A 26,646-nucleotide genomic window follows, 5' to 3' on the forward strand; every position below is an offset into this window, starting at 1 on the left:
GATCTACAGATTTTTAAAAAGGAAGAGGGAATACAGACCAGAACTTTTTTTAAGCCCACAGACAAAAATGGGTATATCCCGACTTCCAGCTGCCATCATCCAAAATGGAAGCAAAACATACCCAAAGGACAATACATGAGGATTAGAAGAAATTGTACTAATATTGAGGACTTCGAAACACAGGCAGAAAAACTAACGAAACGATTTGAAGAAAAAGGATATGATAGATCGACTTTAGAAAAAACAAAAGACAAGATTAAAAATATGCCAAGAGATGAGTTAAGAACGAGAATCCGAAATAATGACAACAATTTAGAATATGCTTTTATAACTGGTTTTAATAGACAATATAAGTCAATAGAAAAGATATTTAAAAAGTATTGGCCTATTTTAAAATCAGACAGAACTTTCTCCAAATTATTACCAAGTAGGCCGAAATTCATTTATCGTAGGGCACCTACACTGAGAAATAGACTTGTTCATAACGTTATCAATCCCCCAAAGGAAGTGAAACTTTTTCCGGATATGAAGGGATTTATCCGTTGTCGTAACTGCCTAGCTTGCAGAAACAACACAACACAGAAAAAGAAGATTACACAATTTAAATCCAACGTAAACAAGAGAACTTTCAAAATAAAAAATCTGATCACTTGCCATAGTACCCATGTAACTTATATTGTCGAATGTACTTGCAAACTCCAATACATAGGCAGGACTACCAGGCCTTTAATGGTCCGCATCAGAGAGCATATTGGGAATATAAAAAGAGGTTTTCCCAAACATAGCTTATCGAGACATTTTAAAGAAGTTCACAATCGGAATCCTAGAGGGCTAATATTCTACGGAATAGACAGTATAAGGGAACATTGGAGAGGCGAGAATAAAACCAGAAAAATTTCACAAAATGAAACGAAGTGGATATATTTGCTGGAATCTCTTCAACCCGGAGGACTGAACCTTGATATTGACTTAAATTGTTTTATTTCTGATTTTTAGTGATTTTTATCCTTTTAAAACATGTTTTTAATTACTGTTATGATTGGTCTTAGATTCCCATCAGACCAATACTATGATAATTCCTTATATGGCTCCTTCTAGACTTAAGTATGTGAACCCAACACGTTCATTGTGAATGAATACATTCATCAATATGTATGTCATCTTTTTCACCAATGATCACACCAAAATTATTTATGGGTGATCACTCGACTCAAATATCTGTGCACTTTATGAGTGATTAACTCTCATCTTGATACATCCTTCGAAGCTATTCATTGAACATTTATTCGTTAAGGCCTGGTCCTTATGGTATACCAGATGTCACATCTTTACTTATACATGACATATTTATTAAAATTATTTATGCTTTTATTTATTATTTTTTTCTTTAAGTTATATCTATTGGATGATTTGGATTGTTAGTTGCTGTGTATAGATACATATCATCAAGTGGGTTGCCTGTCCACAGGAAATCAATTGGTTTCAAAATTCCAGTAATTGGAACATTATTACACCATGACACATATATTATTAATATTTCTATATACACTCCCTAGTCCCTTAACATATATACATTTTTCTTGACCACTGGTATTTTTAATATGTCTCACAACATATTCGTTTACATAATCTTACAATGTTTAACAATGACCTTTATAAATTATATTTTAGACTATTTCTCCTTTATATTATTTATTATGTCTTTTTCACTAATAAGATCAATTTTGCACTACATCACAAATATTTATACTTACCGTGACATTTTAACTTTTTGATTATTTCATATATATTTTTTTCCTTTTGTATTTCCTTCAATACACTTATATACATACTAGCCCTCAAGTACTAAGTAGTCCCACTGGAACCCTATTTTAAATATATATAACACACCTTTTTAAGCTATGTTGTTAGATTTGTCATTATTTTTAATATATATGTCCTTACATATGGTTTTACAATATAGTTATATATATTTTTTACTTAATTTTTCTGACATTATCAATTAGAGCACATTTTGATCCAAACACCTTTTATCCACTTCTTTAAAAACATTAAAATTATAATATTCTTCTAATCTAATCTCTAATATGTAATGTCACTTAGCGTTCATATTGCAGAACCACTAATTCAGACGTTCTTGACATATTCCTGCATCACTAACCGAAACTAGCTTTATCCGTGATCACTAAACACAACATTCCATCTTCAATATATCAGCTTAGCAACTGCTGAGTCTGACTCTATGATAACATTTCATTGGCCGAATAAATTGCTTGGGTGGAGCTTCACCTTCCCATTAGATTTGTAATAACAACATCTGCCCAACAACTGATGACGCGCCAGTATGTATTTTTTGATTGGCGCTTGTTCCGGTTGCCGGGCAACCTACTAGCATTTATATCAGCGGGACTCACGTAGCCTTACGCTGCTCCTGATGACGTCAGTTTTGATGACGAAACGCGTAGAGCGTAGGCACGTCAGTTCCGCACCTTGAGACGCATATCCGGCCGCTGAGGCGCACGGCGTCCGGAAATACCGCCATACGAGGGGTTCGCGGTCCCTACTTGCCTATAGATGCTTTATCCTGTTTTTAAATGTGAGTACCTGATTTTATTTGTTTAATAAATGAACATACATTACGGGACTTCACTATATGAGTGTTTTCTTATCCATATAATCCCGGACATCTCCTTTACCATTCTGGAGCGCTGCCTATCACCCCTAGTATACATCGCTTACCCTAATAACCTTACCATTTGAGGGAGGAAGTGCAACTGGTCTTAAAGAGGAGAGGAGAGGCTCATCGCTGGTTACCGGGACATACCCCAAATACCCAACGCTGGTTACCCCTGTAGGGGTGCCGCTCTCTGGTGAGTGCGGGCTACATAGGAGGGGGAGCACGGAATTCCCTCAACCAGCACCCACATCCTGATCCACACCGGGAAGCACCCCCCATCGAATGCAATTTTCTTTGGCACCTTCTTGCACTATATTGCACGTTGTTGGACTATTATTTTATTGAACATATACTTTTTGTGGATTGTTCTGCCACTTATATTACGGACTATTTAATTTTTTCATTTTTATTTTTTTTATATATATTCAATCACCAGTTATTTATTTATTTATCTTTGGGATTTCTTTTATCAATTCCTAAGCTTTGCCACATTTTTTATATATTTCACTTGGCACAACACATGTACTTTTAGTTAATATTTTAAATTTTATATATATTTAATTTTCACTTGGATATCCACTTTTGCACTCATTTGGAGATCTCTTCCCTTGCAGATATTGCCATTCACATTGGATGTAAATACAGCACTTGGAATTTTGTATCACCCATTATCTGGTTCACTTGGATATCCACATATATTAATTTAAATCAACACTGCCACCTAGTGTTTACACTAATTATTTCAAGTATCACTATTTATTTATTGTTTTTGGATATTGTTCACTATATATATTTACATTGGTTTGCATTTATATTGTATTTTATTAACTACTTTAGTGTATTATTTGTGCTACTGGCTATATTTTAAGGACCATTATTTACAGCATTACTATTTTATATTGAACATCTATATACACCTAGGAGACACAACTCTATATACTTTTTTATTTTGTCCATCTTTTTTATTTGTCCATTATTTGGCAGCGCCAAGTACCCTAATACTTTTTCCATACATCAGGTTTAGGTGATGTAAAAAAAAAAAAGAAATTAGACAAAGATAAATCATTTCAGAAATGTTTCCACTTTTAATGTGACTTATAAACTGTACAACTCAGTTGAACAATGAACTGAAATCTTTTAGGTGGAGGGAGGTAAAAATAAAATAATATGGTTGCATAGGTGTGCACACCCTTAAACGAATACTTTGTTGAAGCACCTTTTGAATTTATTACAGCACTCAGTCTTTTTGGATATGAGTCTATCAGCATGGCACAACTTGACAATATTTGCCCACTCTTCTTTGCAAAAACACTCCAAATCAGTCAGACTGCGAGGGCATCTCCTGTACGCAGCCCTCTTCAGATCATCCCACAGATTTTCAATGGGATTCAGGTCTGGGCTATGGCTAGGCCATTCCAAAACTTTATTCTTCTTCTGGTGAAGCCATTCCTTTGTTGATTTTGATGGATGCTTTGGGTCATTGTCATGCTGAAAGATGAAGTTCCTCTTCATTTTCCGCTTTCTAGCAGAACCCTGAAGGTTTTAAGCCAATTTTGACTGGTATTTGGAACTGTTCATAATTCCCTCTACCTTGACTAAGGCCTCTGTTCCAGCTGAAGAAAAACAGCCTCAAAGCATGATGCTGCCACCACCATGCTTCGCTGTGGGTATGGTGTTCTTTTGGTGATGTGCAGTGTTGTTTTTGCGCCAGACATCTTTTGAAATTATGGCCAAAATTTTCAACCTTGGTTTCATTAGACCATAACACATTTTGCCACATGCTTTTGGTAGACTTCAGATGTGTTTTTGCAAAATATATCCGAGCTTGGATGTTTTTCTTAATAAGAGAAAAGGATTCATTCTTGCCACTCTACCCCATAGCCCAGACATATGAAGAATACGGGAGAATTTTTGTCACATGTACCACACAGCCTGTACTCATGCAATATTCCTGCAGCTCCTTTATTGTTTCTGTAGGCCTCTTGGCAGCCTCCCTGACCAGTTTTCTCCTCGTCTTTTCATCAATTTTGGAGGGGAGTCCAGTTCTTGGTAATTTCACTGTTTTGCCATATTTTCCCTACTTGATGACTGTCTTCATTGTGTTCCATGGTATATTTAATGCCTTGGAAATTCTTTTGTACCCTTCTCCTGACTGATGCCTTTTAACCACTTGAGGACCAGGCCTATTTCTGACATGTTGTTTACAAGTCAAAATCAGTATTTTTTGCTAGAAAATTACTTAGAACCCCCAAACATTATATATTTTGTTTAGCAGAGACCCAAGAGAATAAAATGGAGATTGTTGCAATACTTTGTCACACCGTATTTGCGCAGCAGTCTTACAAACGCAATTTTTTAGGAAAAAAAATGTAATAAAAAAGTAGCCCATTTTTTTTTCTATAATGTGAAAGATAATATTTAGCCGAGTAAATAGGTACCAAACATGTGATGCTTCAAAATTGAACAAGCTTGTGGGATGGCGACAAACATTGGTACTTAAAAATCTCCATTGGCGACGCTCTAAAAATTTCTACAGGTTACCAGTTTAGAGTTACAGAGGATATCTAGGGCTAGAATTATTGTTCTGGCTTGATTGCGGCGATACCTCACATGTGTGGCTTGAACACCATTTACATATGTGGGCGCAACTTGCGTATGCGTTCGCTTCTGCGCGTGAGCTCGGCAGGACGGGGCGCTTTAAATTTTTTTTTCTCTTACGTCCTCTGACAGTCGCCGCCCACTCATTCATTCTGCACGTCTGGGTATTGGCCCTTCTCCGTAGGAGACGTGCAGAATGAATGAGTGGGCAGTGACTGTCAGAGGACTCAGAGAAAATAATTTTACGGTAAGTTCTTACAAAAATTCTATTTTCTTATTTCACACTGTCCCCTTTAAAAACGATTTTTAATCACTTTTATTCCTATTGCAAGGAATGTAAACATCCCTTGTAATAGAAATAATCAGGACAGGTCCTCTTCAATGCACGATCTGGGGTCAAAAAGACCTCAGATCTAACATCGACGCCTAAAAGCAAAAAAAAAAGTAATTTATTTTCAGCAAGGAAAAAAATGGGCCCTTTAAAGGCCATTGGACATATGATGTCATTCCGGTCCTCCAAGGCCATAGAGTCGAGTGGGGCCATGTTGCCCTCACTCGACTTCCTGCCTGGGACACAGAAGGACCGGATCGTTTCCCCCCTACCGCTGGCTCTGGTAAGCCGGGAAAACGTCCGGGAACCACTATTATGTGACTACTTTTATGTGAAAGAGGACCGCCGGCTGCCATAACACCGGTATTTAACATCAAAGCACAGATGTAAAACTGCAGCGGGCTCTCCGGAAGTGGATAACAATAAGATCCCTCTGATGCTTTGGAATCCCTCTGCGGACTATGGCTTTTGCTGTAGGATGTGACTAAGCAAATCAGTCAGGAAAGACCTAGTAGAACAGCTGAACTTTATTTGGAGTTAATCAGAGACACTTTAAATAATGGCAGGTGTGTACTGACTCCTATTTAACATGAGTTTGAATGTGATTGCTTAATTCTGAACATAGCTACATCCCCAGTTATAAAAATGTGCACACACTTATGCACCCACAGTGTTTTTTTACTCCCCCCCCCCCCCCCCCAAAATAAAAGATTTCTGTTTTTCAATTGAGTTGTACAGTTTATAGGTGGAAAAAGTTCTAAAATAATTTCTTTGTCTCATTTCTTTACATCACAGAAACCTGACAAAAATGTTAACAGGGGTGTGTAGACTTTATATATCCACTGTAGTCTGTGTGGTTGAAAAAAGACACAAGTTGATCCAGTTCAACCAATAAATCCTATACCCACAGTTGAACCAGAGGAGAACCCCAGCAAAGCATGATCTAATTTGCTCATACAAGGGAAAAATAATCCTTCCTGATCCTCCGAAGGGCAATCGGATATTCCCTCGATCAACTTTATCTATAAATATTAGTATTCAGTTATATTATGTAAATTTGGGAAAGAACACAGGCCTTTTTTTTTTTTTTTTTTTTTTTTTAGAAAACTGGCAGTGTCATCAGTCCACAACCACATAAGCTTGTTGTTCCTAGTTAGTAACTCACAGATTTAAATCTTAGATCGACAAATGCCTTCTCTCTATCGTTCATTGACAGACGCAGCTCCATATTCTTCTTGACACTAGGCAGGAAAAAAACTTTATCACACCTATGGAGCAGCCCTTGCGGGCATACACCCACACACTCTGCTGTAGCCTTCAGTTTGTTTCTGCCAATTTAGGAGTAGGACCTAGTTCCCTGCTGGGACTTCGGTCTTAGCTGTTTTTTTTTTTTTTTTGGGACCTTTTTGTAAGACTTTATTTTTTAGTAAGTTGTTCCTGAGAGAACTACAAGCAATAGCCGGCTGGGTTTCGGACTGGCTTTGCTAGATCATTAAGGTTTTCCAGCTCGGCCAGCGAGCATGAGCAGGTTATAGTCCAGCACTAGGCCTTGCCACGACAGAGCCCCGATGAACGGGGGCTGGCCTGCGAGTGAAACACCTCTCCAGGACGCACACAACCTGGGTCGCAGGGTACCCCTTGGCCGTCAGCCCCCCCCACCCCTTGGTGGAGAGGTAGTCTTTTCGGAGTGGTGCCCACCTGATGCCCTTGGTATGGTAAGTGTCCCCCCATTTCTCTGGCGGTCTCGGGGTGGACGTGGGCCCCCTCCCTGGGAAAGTAAGGCCCTCGTTTCCCCTGGCCTCTCAGTGATACCGCCCCACACGAGCAGGTTCCTACCTCAGGGGGGCGGATGTATTACAGCCGCTGCACCGTTTCTTTGAGTGGGAAGTTTGTCCTGGTGGGGTCCTCCTGGGGACCCCCCGATGACACCGTCTGATGACCCCCCTAGGGGGTCCTGGAGACCACATGGTGCGCCATGCGGGCCGCCATTTTGCTGTAGTTTTCGCTCTGCATCAATGTAAAAATTTCTCACTGGAATGCATGGGCGGCCATGTTTTGGTAGTTTCCCCGTAGGAATTCATGGGACGGTCATTTTCTTGTAGTCCATGATCGCTGGACAGCAAGGGAGAAGCTATGGTGACTCTAATACATGACCCAGGTTTTTCCTGTTCCTGTGTCAAATCGTTTTTTCTCTCTGCACAGAATGTTTCTGTATCCCTCCATATTGTTTTGGTGGTATGTTACTGGGGTCCCTGTAGATATTTCTCACTCACCCTGCTGCAGGCTGTGCTAGGGCTGGGACATGTGGTGCGGATCGCATTTTTTGCAGTTTTTCTTAAAGTGACACTGCTTTTTTTGTACTAAGTAAATATGGAGTTCCAGGACTAAATCTCATCTACAGACAGACCCCCTCAGTGCGGTTGCGGGACCCTCCGGGTTGCAGCCCCTTAAACAATTCCACTAGCAAAAAGCGCCCTATGCCTTCCTCTGCCTCTCTAGTAGCCTTAGATTCTGAGGTAGCTATGGCCGCTGCGGAGGCATACCATCCTGGTGGATTTGTGTCTTCGCATTCTGATGGCGAGGAGAATATATCCTCGTCAGCAGCTGCACAGGAAAGCGAGCTGGTGGAGGCACTTGGTGTCAGTGTGGGAAACCTTAAAAATGGCGGATAATTCTACAGTGTCAGGGACGCAGGTGTCTTTTGGCACCTGCAAATCCCAGAAGTCGGGCAAGGTTTTTCCTTGTCTGGAACTTTTTGACAACATTTTTAATGAACAGTGGGGGCACATCAAACAAATGTTGGTGTTGCCTAAGCGCTTTAAAAGGCACTTATCCGCTAGATGGACCGTACCACCAAAGATGGATCATCAGGTTTCCAGACTAAAGAAGTCTACTGTGTTTTCCCTGGGAGGAGTCCCTGGTATTTACAGACCCTGTGGATAGACGGATTGAGTCTCTGTCCCACCATTTGCATGTATTGGCAGGCTCAATAATAAAACTGGTCTTTGTGATCACTCTGGTGTCAAAGACCATCCCAGAATGGGCAGTTGCTGTTAGAGCTAACAAACCAATGGTCCAACCCCTTCTGTATATATGTGATGCGTCGCTGGATGAGGCTCCACTGGTAACCAGAGTGTCTGTGGTGGGGATTGTTATTAGAGGCATGGTGTGGCTAAAAAGCTGGTCTGAGGACCAGGCTTCCAAAAAGCCTCTTTCTGACCTTCCCTTTACGGGGGACAGGTTGTTTGGATCCTCCCTGGATGAGTTGATAAAAGGCCTTACGGGTGGGAAGAGTACTCTTCTACCCCAATCCACCAAGGGCAAGGCACAGTGTAATAGACGGGGGCCTTCATTTACTGATATTTAATCATAGGAGGTCCTTTCGTACCTCCCGGTTGCAGGAGAAAGACGCTAAGCCATTCAGGTCTTCTTGGAATTCCAAGAAGATATGGTCGGGTAAGCCAAGAATAGACCAATCTGGATCTGCGGACGAATCCTCGTCTGCATGAAGGGATGCCCTCACCCATTTCTGGGGTGAGGGGACGTCTTCACGTCTTTCCGGAACCATGGACTTCCTTGTTTCAGGACAAATGGGTCCACAAACTGATCCGATCGGGTTACAAGATCAAATTTCCGGTCTCGACCATAGGACAGGTTCTTCCCGTCCAATTTATGCCTATCTCCAGACCGGTTAAGGGATCTACGAGAGGCGGTACAAGATCTGCTGTCGCAAGGGGTGATTGTATCGGTTCCTTCTTGGGAACGCCTTCAGGGGTTCTATTCAAACCTGTTCCCTGTGCCCAGAAATAAGGCAAAGTACGTCCAATCCTGGACCTCAAGGCTCTGAACCGCTTTGTGTGGGTACAGACGTTTCGAATGGAATCCATTCGGACAGTAGTGGTGTCTCTACACCAAGGAGACTTTTTGGCCTCCATAGATATCAAGGACGCATATCTACACATCCCTATTTACGCTGGACACCAGCGTTTTCTTTGCTTCACTGTAGAGAAGAGCATTATCAGTTTGTGGCATTACCCTTTGATCTTGCCTTTGCCCCCAGGGTCTTCACCAAAGTGTTGGCATTGCTGCGACAATGGTGGATCATGGTACTGGGGTACCTGGACGATCTCCTCTTAAGAGCAGACTCACATTCGGCCCTGTTGGGCGACTTGACAATTACTGTACGAATACTGCAAGAGTTCGGTTGGAACATCAATTTTAGAAAATCTGCCCTGTTACCATCCTTAACTAGATTATCTGGGCCTGACTCTGGAATCCGCTTCGGCGAGTGTTTTTCTTCCCCCAGACAAGCTGCAAAAGTTGCAGGGGGCGATTCGTTTGCGGTTAGCCAAAAATCTTTCCTCTCTGCAGACTTGCATGCGGGCCTTGGGTCTGATGGTATCAATCTTTGAGGTGGTTCCATTTGCTCAGTTCCACACGAGACCCTTTACAAAAGGAGATTCTTGTCAAAAGGAAAAAAGATCCAAAGTCCTTGGACACTATGATTTGGTTGGGTCACAACACAAGGACTGCTCTATTATGGTGCCTTCACTCGTTAGCACTACGCCAGGGCAAGTCCTTCCTCCCACTGTATTGGACTGTGGTAACCACAGATGCTAGCCTGTACGGCTGGGAGGGGAGTGCTGGGGAAGCTGTGTGTCCATGGGTCTTGGACAGTAGAAGAGTCCAGACTTCCAATCAATGTTCTGGAACTCAGAGTCACTGGACAAATCGTTTAGAGGGTCGTCCAGTCCAGATTCAATAGAAATGTGCCACGGCCGTGGATTACATCAATCATCAAGGGGGCAGCAAGAGTGTTTTGGTGGCCCGGGAGGTGGCCGAGATCCTGAACTGGGCGGATAAGTTTGTTCCAGCCCTTTCTGCAGTGCAGATCCCAAGTGTGGAAAAATGGCAGGCGGAATACCTGAGTCGCCAGGTGTTGATCAGGGGGAGAGGTCCCTGCACCCAGAGGTATTCTACCTCCTGTGTGTATGGTGGCGGACACCCGATGTCGACCTGTTTGCTTCTCGAATCAACAAAAAGGTTCAGAGGTTTTTAGTCAGGTCGCGGGATCCTCTGGCCGACGCCACAGACGCACTGGTGACTCCTTGGAGTCAATATTGGCTGATCTAAGCGTTCCCTCCACCGAAACTCCTGCTGAGGCTTCTACACAGAATAGGGGTGGAAGGGATTCCGGTCATTCCAGTGGCCCCAGACTGGCCTCGCCAGTATTGGTACGCAGATATGGTAAGGTTGGTCGCCGATGCTCGTTGGATACTTCCTCTAGATCTATTATCGTACAGGGAAATCGTACATCTCATGGTGCGAATCGCTGAAGGTGCATCCTCGCCTTTTTTCGGTGGCTAGGATTTTAACCTTTCTTCAAAAAAGGAGTTGAACAGCGTTTGGATTTGGGCACTATCAAAGGCCAAGTGTTGGCTTTGGCTGTGTTTTTCCAACGTTCTTTGGCTAAGCATGCCTTGAGTCGCACTTTTATACAAGGCGTTCGCCATATGGCTCCTACGAGGCGATCCCTGTTACCCCCGTGCGATCTTAATTTGGTATTGTCTGTTCTTCACAAACCTCCCTTTGAGAACATTAGGGATATCCCTCTGCTTACACTATCTCAGAAGGTTGCCTTTTTGGTGGCTATTACTTCTGCCCGCAGAGTATCTGAATTGGCGGCGCTGTCCTGCCGTTCACCTTATCTGGTGGTCCACAGAGATGAAGTGGTAATTTTACCTTATCAGTCGTTTCGTCCTAAGGTGGTATCTGATTTTCATTTGAATGAAGACATTGTGCTTTCTTCACTCTGTCCTAAGCCTATGCATCCCAAGGAAGTTGCTTTGCATTCTTTGGATGTGGTTTGGGCAATTAGAGTTTACCTGGCGGCTACTGAATCTTTCAGGAAATCAGATTCTCTTTGTCCTCACGAAGGACCTCAAAAGGGGTTGGCTGCATCCTGCTGTAACCATTTCCAGATGGATCAGGCAGACAGTGGTACAGGCTTATTCTCTGAAGGGTCAGGTTCCACCTGTCCCTGTGAAGGCGCATTCTACTAGAGCGCTGAGTGCTTCTTGGGCTTTTTGCCATCAGGCGTCGGTAATGCAAGTTTGCAAGGCGACAAATTGGTCGTCTGTGCACACGTTCACTAACTTCTACAAAGTAGATTTGCTGGCATCCTTGGATGCTTCTTTTGGCCGCAAGGTTTTGCAGGCTGCTGAAATTTTTTTCTTTGAGGGTGTTTTTTCTAGGTGAGCTCCAGTTGTTCCTGGTTGAGCTCCCTGTTACCTGGTTGGCTAAGTTTAACCCTTTGGGAATTACGTTCTTTCTCTCCATTGTTTTTCCCACCCGCCCTTCTAATTAGGAGTGGGATGGGGTTTTTTTTTTCTTCTAAACACTGCTTGCAACAACACTGAAGGCTATAGCAGAGTGTGAGTGTGTGGAATATGGAATTGTGTCTGTCAATGAACTTCGGAGAAAAGGATTTTACGGTAAGTCAAAAATTCAGTTTTTAAAAGTCAGTGTGGTGTTTCTGAACTCAGAATTGAAGTAAATATGTGGCTATGGTGCAACGATAAAAGCACCTGGATTTACTGAATGCAAATAGGCTGTTCTCTTTCCAAGGGAATTTGCCCCAGAGCTTCATGAATGAGGTGAAGCTCTACTGAATTCCATTTTTCAGTCATATGCAAGAGAAAAAAAAAAAAAGCTTTTCTCTTAATCTTACAGGACAGAGGCTTGGATATTTACTGACCCTGGATTGTAGGAAGCTAACATCAGGTGATCGGACACTGGCAAAGTATTTGCACAACCCCCTTGAACATATCAAAATAACCTAACTCCAGTCTGAGATCTCATGACCTGTAGGTGATGGACCGCTTCTCTTGTATGGAGTAGTCTATATGTTTAATTTGTTCCTATATACTGAGTTCCTGAATCAACCTTTACACTGCCTTCTACTACAGCAATAGATTAGTGCAACCTCAGTAAAACCTTGGGTAACTATACCTGGTCTCCATGCTGTAGGGACAGCCTGTAATGTTGCTTTGTGCACTGGATCCTGCTTGGGATCTCAGCTCTTAGTGCAGTGGTTGTAGCTAGCCACTGGCTTCTAAACAAGTCCAGGGCTGTGGTATAGTCCCAGAACCTGAAGACCCCTCTAAAGGTATGCCTACCATGGTGGAAAAAGCTTGAACCTATACACAGACCAGCGACATGAAAAGGTAAAGTTTTCTTATCAGATTGTTACTGCAGCATTATAGCAAGTATGAGACTTAAAGTAGAAGTGAGAAGCCCTCTTGAAGTGGAAGTCCTCATCTCCCCTCACTGTACACAGGTGGAAGATGGCGATATATGGGGTTCTTCCCCATATAACCTCACTTACACTAGTAGGAATTGTCCTAAAAAAATTGCCAAAAGCTGGACAAACTGGGATAATGCACAGAGCTTAACTATTTAAATTTGCTCAATTTTGTGCCTTTTCCACCGAGTGGTCTTTGGTGTATGCCAGGATGTGATGTTTTTTATTTTTTTTCCTTCCACCCCTCGCCCCCGTTCTTTTCTCCCTACATCTTCCTTCCCTCTCCCCTTCCCCTACTTAGTCCCTTTTAGTATGTGTAGCCTTGCGGCTATTTTTAGTGACAACTTACCGCTGAAATCTCATTAGTCATTTCTTTACTGTACCAAGCCATAGCATTACATTTCTTTAATTTATGTCTTTTGCAAGTTATACATTGTATTGTTCAGTCTTGTTTTTAGTACATTTTGTACTTTTCTATAAGAATTGCGATAAAAATTTTCATCGATAAAAGAAAACAAAAAAACTTTAAAGCGTGGCAGTAAATATTTCACTTTAGTCCAGATTCGCTGACTAGGCGTTGCAGCAAGCCACACTATTTACACCAATTTCCACTCAGAGCCCTCATATGGTAGGCAAGCACTTCTTCACACCCTTTTCCCTGTGCACTTCTCTGTAGTACAGTCAACACCTGGGTTGGTTATCCCATTTCCGCACCCTTCTTTAAGAGCACCCCACAGTGGAATACCCTCAATGATAGCATGGGCAGAAACCAGGCAAGGGAATTGTGGCAAAAGCTCAGGCAAACATTTACTATGCAAAGGGCCTCAAAGCACTTGAACCATTTTGAGTGACATTGCTTTCCTTGCACTAGAGTAGGCCCCTAAAAAAAAAGCTGCAATATAATAGACGTTTTCTTTTTCTTTCTTACCGCTTTAAGCAAATTCAAGACAGCACAGTACAGCAGCAAAGCTTAGGCTCTATCAGCATAAATACATAGCAGAAGAAAGTTAACAACCCAGTGTCTCTCTCAGGCAACACGTAAAATTCTACTCTTCATTACAACACTTATGTGAACCTTCCTGAGCAATGATGCATAGCCTGACAAGCTGCTTGCAAGTACAGAGTAATCCTGCACTAATCCTTAGTCATGTTGCCTAAAGGAATATAGCGCATCCCACACTAAGCAGACCGGAACCAGAGTTAAGCCCCGTACACACGTACCGAATGTCGGCCGAACGATTGGCCGTCTTTTGTCCGGTGCTGTCCTGTCGGTTGAAAAGTGCTAAAGACTGCACAGGAATTTTGTCGGCCAACAACAGCCGACTGCAGAAGTGATGCCATGTGATGGTTAACTTTCCGTGTGTTTTTTCTTCTCTGAGCATGCCCAGTCTTGCTCATCTGCTGTTAAGTCGGCCGAATTCTGTACTGACTGGCGAACAATCGGCCGTTCTGGTGACGGCCAACAAAAATTTTATAGCCTGCACACCCGATTCTGTTCGGCTGAAAAGTCGCAGTCGGTTGTCGGAAGCATCATACTAACAAGCCGACAATCGGCCGATCGTTCGGCGGCCGAATATTTACGGCCGACAATCTTTACGTGTTTACGGGCCTTTACACCGAGCATCCAGGAGTGTGACATTGTGAGGCAGAGCGACAACATTTTCTTTATTAAGTTGATTACTCATTTGTGGTAAGGAAATTCTTGTGCAGGAGCTTAATTTATCAATAACCATGTGTACCCTTGATTATCATATAGTTTTTTAGAATTGTATTCTTTGACAAGGATGAAGAAGTTTTACCATGGGTGTAGCATCAGGAGTTGCAATGGTGACCCTGCCCACTGGACTGAAGGGATGAAATTTGCTAGAACTGATTACTTGCATTTGTCACCCAGGCTAGCTTAATGCCAATTTTTAGCTGTTGAAGGAGGAAAATACAAGTGATCCACACAGATCCTGGAGGAGAGTGCCGGGTGTATCTGTGCAGGGAAGCCAGTCTCACATTCTGGGATGCCCTGTGGTCCAAAAGGCTGCAATACCATTTTTTTGGGCAGCCAGCATTTCTGTCCCCGCTGACTGCCTGTATTAGCTCTCCCTGCAGAGCGGACTGAAGCCGCCGCCTCCTCGGTTCTGACAATTCTTGTAAACAGGACAGGAGAAGGAGCCAAGGAGGAGGGACCGCATCTGTACAGATCTGAGGTCTGTAAGATATTAAATGGAGCCTTGCAGTGAACAGGGACACAGTGACTGGGAGGAGAGGTGGGGTGATGGGGGGGAATAGGCGGGTAACAAAGATTCATGCTGCCAGGAGGAATTTTAGGGGGTGGAGGGTTAAGAGAACGTGCTAGGGGATGCTTTGAAAAATAACTTGTGCTAGAAGAGGGGGTCAGATTTAAAGTCTAAACCCCCCCCTCCTAACACACCACTTATTGCTCTTTTCAAATCGCCCCTAGCGCATGTCCTCCTAACCCCCCTAAATCAAAGAGATGCCAGCTGCCAGGCTGTAAGGAAAGGCCTTCTGCACACAGGCTAAAACATGTTACCTTTCGTGCACACAAGAATTGGGCACTGGCTAATGCATATGTGCATTCGCGAACGAAACATTGCACATTCTCATCTGCGACAATGCACCTCTGTCAGATGTTGGCGCCAAACAGGCTATTTAAATTCAGCCAGCGCTCAGGATCAGTGTTGCTTTGTCTTTTTAGCCTACTGTGTTCCTGATTCCAGTTGCTGACCCAGCTTGTCTGACCACTCTCTGAACTCTATCTGTACCGACCCGGGCTTGTCTTTGACCTCTGCTCCTGTCTGCTTCATTAGCTTATATTGCACCGATTGGCGCCTGATCAGACTTGCACCCAAACCACGCTACTGCCTGCTCCTCTGTACCTGATCTGTCCTGCCAGTATATGACCCGGCTTGCCTGACCCTGTTTCCTGACACATCCTGCCATGCCAGTCTGCTACAAGTGCATGCCTCACCTGCCCACTGTTGCCAGTACCAGCCTGCTTGTCTGCCATCCTCCAGCTGTCTACCAGCCTGTCTGCTTCACTGAAGATTACTGATGGCCTCTCTTGCCTGGCTTGGTTACCTGCCCTGCTACTGGCAAGACCTACAGGCACTTGTGCCACTCTGCACACCTGTGTCTTCTATTCACACTACCTGGGTATTCACTGCCAGCCCCTTTCTTTTTGGCAGCCATAATGCGCTGTATAATGGTTTGTGAAAAATGAACCTTTTAAATACTTTTTTTTCATGTATCTTCATGCTCCCCTATTCTGATCTATGGGAAACAGTGGGTAGGGGCTGAGATCTCCCTCTGATGTCAGCCAGGGAGGTCACCTGACCGCCATGCTAGCCACTCAGCCCCTCCTGCTGTAGCCCTTAGATGGGGGGAGGGAGGGGGCGTCAGGGAGTCATGGGTCTGGCCTGAAGATACATGAAAAAAGGTATTTTGAGGCTTTGTTTTTAACAAACACCTACGCAGTGCATTATGGCTGCATAAAGAGATGGGCTGGCGGTGAATGAGAGCTGCGGATGACGGAGGCATGTAAAGTGACCATGGTGTCTGGCATCAGCAGCCATGATAAATGTGGTAAGTTTACAGGGGGAGGACAGGATCAGACAGGTTTTTTTTTTTTTTACAGCTTACAGAGGGACAGGTTAGACAGCACAAGTACTGTGTGTGCTATAAGGGAATAGGATCTTTTCTTTTTTTTTTTAGGGTTACAACCACTCAAATAGAGTTTATAATGGACTAAATCAAAATGGTTATCTGTTTTTTTTTTTTTTTTGCCATCCTCTGTCATGATTTTATGGCCTCATGCACACGGGGCATATTTTCAGCTGCTCCTAGGGGCACCTGGAATGTTTTTTCCTGCCTCTAAATGCCCCTGCATGTTAGCCAATGTGTCCATGCACACACTGGCTTTTAGAAGAGTTCAGAAGCATCAAGAGCCAGAAGAGAAAAAAAACACCCAATGTCAGTGTATCCAGGCACAGCAGTGGCAGAAAAAATGCTTACTGCTTCTAAATGTGTGTAAACGAATCTAAATGTGCATTTAGCACTTGAGTGTTAATTCATTTTAATGGCCAATAAAATGAATTAAAACCCAAGCACTTGACACCTGTAAACAAAGTATTCACAGTGCTTTACTTTTTCCACATTTTGTTATGTAACAGCCTTTTTCCAAAATGGATTATATTCACTATTTTCCTCAAAATTCCACAAACAATACCCCATAATGACAACGTGAAAGAGGTTTGTTTGAAATCTTTGCAAATCCAATAAAAATAAAAATTTAAAAAAAATCACATGTACATAAGTATTCACAGCCTTTGGAATGGCACTCAAAATGTGCATCCTGTTTCCACTGATCATCCTTGATATGTTTCTACAACTTGATTGGCGTACACCTGTGGTAAATTCAGTTGATTATACATGATTTGGAAAGGCACACACCTGTCTATATAAGGTCCCACAGTTAACAGTGCATGTCAGAGCACACACCAAGCCATGACATCCAAGGAACTGTCTGTAGACATCCGAGACAAGATTGTATCTTGGCACAGATCTGGAGAAGAATACAGAAAAATTTCTGCAGCATTGAAGGTCCCAATGAGCATAGTGGCCTCCATCATTCATAAATGGAAGAAGTTTGGAAACACCAGGACTCTTCCTGGAGTGGGGAGAAGGGCCTTAGGGAGGTGACCAAGAACCTGATGGTCACTGACAGAGCCCCAGAATTTCTCTGTGGAGAGAGGAGAACCTTCCAGAAGAAAACCATCTCTGCAGCACTCCACCAATAATGCCTATATCGTAGAGTGACCAGATGGAAGCCACTCCTCAGTAAAAGGCACATGACAGCCCGCCTGGAGTTTGCCAAAAGGCACCTGAAGGACTCTCAGACCATAAGAAATAAAATTCTCTGGTCTGATTAAACAAAGATTTAACATTTTTGGCCTGATTAGCAAGCGCCATGTCTGGAGGAAACCAGGCACCCCTCATCACCTGGCCAGAGCTATCCCTACAGTGAAGCATGGTGGTGGCAGCATCATGCTGTGGGGATGTTTTTTAGCAGCAGGAACTGGGTGACTAGTCAGGATCAAGGAAAAGATGAATGCAGCAATGTACAGAGACATCCTTGATGAAAACCTGCTCCAGAGTGCTCTGGGGCAAAGGTTCATCTTCCAACAGGATAACGACCCTAAGCACACAGCCAAGAAAAAAAGGAGCGGCTAAATGACTGCTCTGTGAATATCCTTGAGTGGCCCAGACTTGAACCCGATTGAACGTCTCTGGAGAGATCTGAAAATGTCTGTGCACCGACGCTCCCCATCCAACCTGATGGAGCTTGAGAGGTTCTGCAAAGAAGAATGGGATAAACTGCCCAAAAAAAGGTGTGCCAAGCTTGTAGGATCATACTCAAAAAGACTTGAGGCTGTAATTGGTGCCAAAGGTGCTTTAACATAGTATTGCGCAAAGGCTGGGAATACTTGTGTACATAGGATTTTTTTTTTGTTTTTTATTTTTAGTAAATTTGCAAAGATTTCAAAAAAATTTCTTTAACATTGTCATTATGGGGTATTGTTTGTAGATTTTTTTTAGGAAAATAATGAATTTAATCTATCTTGAAATAAAGCTGTAACATAACAAAATGTGGAAAAAGTGAAGCGTTGTGAATACTTTCCTGATGCCCTGTAAATCTCTCCCCTAGTTTGCAATGTGGCAGAATACATATTGGCCTGCAAAAAAATGAGGATAGAAAAAGATGGGGCTTTACAGGCCAGTGGGAGTAGAAGGATCAGACGCAAAACCAATACTGTAAAACCAAAAATACATTTTATTGATGAACATTAAATAAAATTACACATGGATAACCATGCATATTGGAAATGACAAACTGACATACAATGGTAAAATCAAACATATAGAGTCACTAGCAGTATAGAAACAATCCCCAAGGGGGATATGACCACAAAAGCCTGTGTAGGATGGAAGATGGGTCTCAAGCTGGATTCGGTCAATGTAGGTCCCCAGCAAGCCGACGCGTTTCGCTCAAGGCTTCCTCAGGGCCTGAGAGACCATAACAGACCGGTGTTTCTATAATAATATAAAGGCATAACCAAGTAAGTATTAGTCAGTCATACATTTCAGAGTATATCATACATGGATTTGTCATATTTTGATTACATTTGGTTCTGGCTTTGTACTGACCCTTCTTAGTAGTGACTCATACTAGACGACAAGGTTGTAGTGATGACAGATGCTGCTTGGAAGATGTTGCTTCCGTATTTCCAATATGAATTCAATACAGATATCATAGACAAGTTTATTGCACTGGATCCAATACTTTAAAATCCCCACTGCGTCACCAATGGCAGGGGCTGTGAATCAAAGCACCAATAGGCATATATATCCGTGTCTATTCCAAATCCATAGAGGTTTAGACATTTTTAAAAAAGTAAAGCAAACAGTTGTTCGCTAGAAAGTTAACTTACCGTTATATCTTTGACAAAGAAAGACAGCAAATTAAAAAAGACAAAGAATTATCAGAACTATGGAAAGATTTCTCAGTCAAAGATTTTAGAGCATTAAAAGATCTTATCCAGCTTCTGGATGAAAATGACCCCCCTACAGATTCAGACATTGAGGAGATAACAGCAGAGTTAGAGGGTGACCCTATGGACATAGAAGGGACACAGGTATTAACACAACAACAAATGGCCACCACACAAGTCCCTTTAGCAAAGAAAAAATCTAAAAGGTTCCCTCCCTTACAGACGAACCCGAGCATACTGGCCTTTGTGAATAAGATCATGGCAGACGTAAACAGGTTAAAAATTCGCAATCCCATGAAGGAGAATTTAAGTGATCATCTAAAACAAGCACTTGAGTCACTAAGAAAAAACCCCCAGATTATAATAAAGCCCTCCGATAAGGGGGGCAATATTGTAATTATGGATCATTTACAATACCGCAACATGTGCTGGGACATCCTAAAAAATAGAGAGTGGTACAAACCTATCAGGGAAGAGAGAATTCTGTCTGCTCAAAATAGATATAAAGCACTAATCTATGAAGCATATAGCAATGGTATAATCAATAAGGATACATATGAAGCCATGAGAATTGATTCACCCCGTGTACCCACATTTTACACATTGCCAAAAACACATAAGAATCTACAAAACCCCCCGGGACGCCCAATTATATCAGGAATCGGGTCCTATACAGAACCACTAAGCAAATTGATCGATCAGTATTTGAGACCCCATGTAACTAGCTTGCCCTCTTTTATCCAGGATACACCAGATCTGCTCAGGATGTTGTATGATCAGGTAATGCCCCCTGGATGCATCATGATTGCGCTGGATATCGAGGCGCTATATTCCTCGATTCCACACGCACTCGGACTACAGACAATTAAAAAGTTCTTGGACGAACGGGGTCCCCAAGCGAAACCCCTTAACCAATTCATCTTGGATGGGTTGGCACATATTTTAAAAAACAATGTGTTTACTTTTGACGGTTCCCATTTCATCCAGGTGCAGGGCGTGGCCATGGGCACATGTTGTGCCCCGGCCTACGCCAACCTGCACCTGGGTGGATGGGAACGGAACATTTTCAATGATGAGGCCCTCTCTATGTACCTGAGCCATGCGGTCACGTGGCTCAGGTACATAGATGATGTCCTCATCATTTGGGACGGGGATATTGAGTTGTTTGAGACCTTCTTCCAACGATTGCAAACTAACTCTTTCAACTTGAAATTCACTATGTCTTGGAGCAAGCAACAGATTGATTTCCTTGATACCACTCTCTTTTTTGAAGAAGATGGGAGTGTTGGATCAACCCTATTCCGCAAACCAACAGCAGGAAATATAATACTACACTCTGAAAGTTCCCACCCTAAAGCACTGATCAGGAGTATTCCATTTTCCCAATATTTAAGATTAAGACGGAATTGCTCCAATGATATAAACTTCAAAAGGGAAGCGGATAAATTAAAAGCACGCCTACTGCAGAGAGGGTATAGTACGTCAACACTTAGAAAAGCATATAATAAAGCAAAAGCAAATACAAGACATGACCTGCTCTTCAAAGAAAAACCTAAAAAAACAGACGATAAGGTCAGGTTTATTTCCACCTATTCCATGCAGCATAATGAAGTGCGTAATATATTACAAAAAAATTGGGAAATTCTGACAAGTGACCCAATACTTAGAAAATACCTAGATGATCACCCAAATATTACATACAAAAGAGCGAAATCTATAAGGGATGGTCTAGTTACAAGTCACTATCAGAGACCCAACGAAACAACACACGCCAAAGGCCTCTATAAATGTGGGAACTGCGATTTTTGCCCATACATCCTGGAGGGGGAGTCCTTTATAATGCCCAATGGTCATAGAAGATATATTAACCGTTTCATTACATGTCAAACAAAGGCGGTGGTATACATAATGCTGTGCCCATGTGGGGCTTTCTATGTGGGTAAAACCATAAGACCCCTTTGGAAGAGAATTTCAGATCATATCTCTTATATTAATAATGGCCAAATTAATACTCCCATAGGTGGCCATGTTGGACTAAAGCACAAATTTGATCGAGGCATTGTTAAGTTTACTGTGCTGGATGTTATTCCTGAGGACACAAGAGGAGGAGATATTGATAAAAAAGTCTTAGCACGAGAGGCTAGGTGGATATATGACCTGAGGGCTACCGTATACCCGGGCTTAAATGATGTAATTAGCTACAAACCATTTCTATAGGTAGCTCCATTTACCCTTAAATTTCTATGGGTCTACCTTCCCTCTCCTCTCCCTCTCCCCCACCTTGGTGTCTCATCAACTCATTGGGAAAAAAAGAAAAAAAAGAAAAAAAAAGAAAAAGGGACAGATGAAGATTTCTCATAGTATAGGGACTACTAATTATAAATATAATGAGATGTGTATAACTTTATATGGAAGTATTGTGCATGTAAGGTGAATGATGATTCTGTTCAAATGCAGAGATTAATATATATGTATCTTCTTTTTTGTATTAATTAGATGACCAAAGAGGCGACAAGGATTTGACAGATGCTGTGGTTAAAAATAACTTTCCGAAATCATAATAATATACATATATGTTTCATAACTTTAATTATATACATATCGATAATATGGTTTTGCATGATTGGATCCGATCATTGGTCCCTTGTGGGTCCCTGATAGGCAGGGAGGTGTGTCAGAGCAATCCTATGAGACGCCATTAGAGGGAGCTTAAGGTAAAATATGCCTGTTTTACAGCGCGAATTGTACCCGCCTGGAGGCTATATTCCTTGGGCTGGAGGGCGGGCTAAATGCGGCTAGGAGGTTTTCCCTGATATAACATCCGCACTTCCGATGCGCCCGGAAGTGACGTGGTTATGGCGGCGTCGCCAACCGCGGTCTGAGTGATGAGAAGACTGAGTCCTCACTTCCGGAGCGACCGGAAGTGATGCGATCGAGCGGCGCCACCGCGGACCGCAATCATCCACACACAGACATCACCTGAATATAATTGATTGTTTGAGCGCCAAAACAATCAAATGGAGGCGGTCTTTTCCATCATATCCCCTATATATTATCCAGCTATAACAGTGAGCAGGTAGGCAGGCTGTTTGGTGAACTGAAGATGGAGGTAAGTAATGCGAATTTTATATGGGTCCCAAAGGATATCTGCCATTAGAGCTGTATTATTTGCAGCATAGGCTGGGGCTATGCAATTAATTTGATTAATCCCTTGAACTATTTCTTTTAGGGCTGATGCAGCCCAGGACCAATTGTCCCTATAAATGAAAAATATACATGCATATGCGGCCCCCCCCCTTTCCTGCCTGGAGTACTTTATATTTCAAGGAGAGGTAGGTGTACTTTTGCTGAGCCATCTTACCTCCCTAACACAACAAACATTCTTCCCCTTTGAATATATATAGCCTGAAATTATAGTTATATAGCACAAGACTCTCCTCCTATGTTTTAAATATGGGCCCCTTCCCCCCAGGTTATTCACTGCCACCATCCAGGGTCTCTAGGCCGCGAGCATTAGCATCTCCTGAACCGAAAAGAGAAAGCTGATTCTTGTCCTGACTGAAGCCACTCCTATATAAAAGTAGGTGGGTGCCAATATTTAGCTTCTTTACTAGACATTAATGTAAATATCACTGGACTTTATGGCATAGTTGTTTTTGCTCTATTGAATTAATGGTAACCTCCTGGCCTCAACCCCCCCCCCTCCCTATATATATGGTATCTCACTATCCTCTCCACCTCACAGATCCATCATACCTATTTGTGAATATATATATATATATATATATATACAGAATTGGAAATACACCAAGGAGAGGACTCTTACCTTCTTTCACTGCGATTTTTGTTCAGGAGGTTACAGTGAGGGTAAACCTAGAAGGTGGGTTATAATGTTTTTTAAAAATGTCTAAACCTCTATGGATTTGGAATAGACACGGATATATATGCCTATTGGTGCTTTGATTCACAGCCCCTGCCATTGGTGACGCAGTGGGGATTTTAAAGTATTGGATCCAGTGCAATAAACTTGTCTATGATATCTGTATTGAATTCATATTGGAAATACGGAAGCAACATCTTCCAAGCAGCATCTATCATCACTACAACCTTGTCGTCTAGTATGAGTCACTACTAAGAAGGGTCAGTACAAAGCCAGAACCAAATGTAATCAAAATATGACAAATCCATGTATGATATACTCTGAAATGTATGACTGACTAATACTTACTTGGTTATGCCTTTATATTATTATAGAAACACCGGTCTGTTATGGTCTCTCAGGCCCTGAGGAAGCCTTGAGCGAAACGCGTCGGCTTGCTGGGGACCTACATTGACCGAATCCAGCTTGAGACCCATCTTCCATCCTACACAGGCTTTTGTGGTCATATCCCCCTTGGGGATTGTTTCTATACTGCTAGTGACTCTATATGTTTGATTTTACCATTGTATGTCAGTTTGTCATTTCCAGTATGCATGGTTATCCATGTGTAATTTTATTTAATGTTCATCAATAAAATGTATTTTTGGTTTTACAGTATTGGTTTTGCGTCTGATCCTTCTACTCCCACTGGCCTGTAAAGCCCCATCTTTTTCTATCCTCATTTTTTTGTTGTTCTCACAGGGGTAAGGGCCGCAATTGCACGGCAATTTTTGTATAGTACATATTGGCCTGAATTGATTAAAAAAATAGATTTCTTAAAAAAATATTTAACATTAATGGGAATGTTTTAAAACAGAAAGTAAAACATTTTTTGTGTCACCTGTGCTATTCCTTCTGCGTCAGCAGTATGCTTTTGTGTGGCGCAGAAGCACTTATTGTATTTAGGGCATAATTGCTGTCCTCCCTTTTGTGTTGCAGGTGCTATTTCTTCTGCGTCAGTAGGAGGGTTTTTTTTTGTGACATAGCAGCGCTAATTGTATTTAGGGCATACTTGCTGTCCCCCTTTTTGTGTTGCAGGGGCTATTTCTTCTGCATCAGCAGGAGGTTTTTTTTTTGTGACATAGCAGCGCTAATTGTATTTAGGGCATACTTGCTGTCCCCCTTTTTGTGTCGCAGGTGCTATTCCTTCTGCATCAGCAGTAGGTTTTTTTGTGCTGCAACAACACTAATTGTATTTAGAGCATTATTGCTGTCCCCCCTTTTGTGTTGCAGGTGCTATTCCTTCTGCGTCAGCAGGGGTTTTCTTTTTTTTTGGCATTATTAAGTTTTTCTTTATTAAAAATGGGTTTTGCACCCAAGCACCATATTCCCTTCCCACACTCTGTAATAAAAAGTTGTAAAAATCCCCCCCTCCCCAAAAAATAAAAAACAATAATAAAATGGTTTATAGTGCACCAAGCGCAAAAGTATTGCACCCAAGCATCATGTTTCCATCCCACATTCTATAATAAAAAGTATGGTGGGACCTAATCCCCATTTTTATTTATGGATTGTCTTCATATTTGATAGTCATTTCTTTTGCATGTGTGCGCTATTCTTTTTTAATATACATGTCACTTGGTTCATAGCTGCACCAGCTTTAGAAATACATGTTCAGGGTTTGCTCCCCCAATTTTTTGCTTATTTATATAATAAAAAGTTGTAAAGACCCTTTCAAAGATCCCCATCATGTCCAAAAGGCAAACATGGAGAGGCAGATGCTCACAGGCCACTAAAAGAGGGCAAGCAGCCTCTGTGTCCACAGTGAAAAAGTGCAGGTGGGGCACGCTTGTCCTTTTTTTCCGTTGCTGGTCGTGTTATTGAGCTACAACATGCAGAAGAGTTGGTGGAGTGGATAACTAAGCCGTTCCTCACCCTCCTCCTCCTCTGTCACCCAGGCTCATACTAGTTTGCCTTCCACCGCAGCTGCCAAAGTGGCCTATTCCACAGGCTCCTTGTCCACAGCTACTCCTTCCATAGCCTCACCATCGTGCATGGTGGAGTCACCTGAATTATTTGATCATAGTGTCAGTTACATTATGCTGGAGGATGCACAGCAATTTGAGTGCTCTGATGTTGGTTCCCAGGTTGAGGAAGGGAATAACGTGAGCCTAGAGAGAGGGGGTGAAAATGGCGGACAAGAAACTAGCAGTCATGTTCCAAAAGCTGCAGCATACTGCCAGGTTTGCTCCAGTGACGAGGAGAAAGGGGATGATGAGATCACTGCCCCTACTTGGGTGCTCTGAGAGAATAGAGGAGGAAAGTGAGGAGCAGGAAGCGGCACAACTCTATTGAGGCAGGATGTTCTCCAGAGGCCAGCTTAATGGCAGCCATGCCACAGAGCTCCATAGGTTCAGGGTGCTGATAACTTCCCAATGACTTCCAAAAGTTCATTGGTGTGGGCTTTTTTCAACATGTACAGCAGACCGCAGCTTTGCTGTTTGCAATCTCTGTCTGAAGCGGATCAAACACCGACTGCACGGGCACCACATGCTTGACAACACATTTTACGACCTGCCATGCAGTCCGTTGGCAACATTACCTGAAAGACTCACATCATAATAAAATGCATACTTCTCCTTGCTCCTCATCTAGGATCTCTACCTCTACTATACCTCAAGTCTTCTCAAAAACCTGCACTGAGAGGAATGATGGTATAACAATGGGTGCCACAGGTACTTGCACTCAATCTGCTAGCAGTACACCACCTGTTGATTTGACCAGCAGGCAAATTCCGCTACCCCAGTTGCTGAACCGTAAAAAAAAAAAGAAAAAAAAAAATACTGTCCCAGCGATCCACATGCTCAACGTCTAAATGCTAGCTTGGCAAATTCTAGCACTACAACTGCTGCCTTTTCTTCTGGTAAACTCTGCCCCCTCATGAATTATCAGAATGTGCTGTACTCTAGTGGAAGGTTCCAAAAAGAAATGTAATTTCACGTGAGGCCATTCCAGCTCTGTACCATCATGTGGAAGGCAATGTTTTGGTATTGGACGGAGCGGTCAGAAGGTAGGTTCACATTACTGCTGACTCATGGTCCAGCAGGCATGGTCAGGGATGTTACATTTCCTTCATGGCGCACTGGGTAACTCTGCCTGCATGAAGGATGCAAGACAGGGTTCAGTGCTGGAGCTTGTTCCACCACCACACCTCCAAAACATTGGTGGCAAATCTGCCAAATCTGTCTGCTCCACCCCCTCCTCTTCTTCTTCCTCTATGGCCTCTTCTGCTGAATTGTCCTCTGAACCAGCAGTGCT

Source organism: Pelophylax lessonae, assembly GCF_965119305.1.
Source record: "Pelophylax lessonae genome assembly, chromosome: 1".
Taxonomy (NCBI): domain Eukaryota; kingdom Metazoa; phylum Chordata; class Amphibia; order Anura; family Ranidae; genus Pelophylax; species Pelophylax lessonae.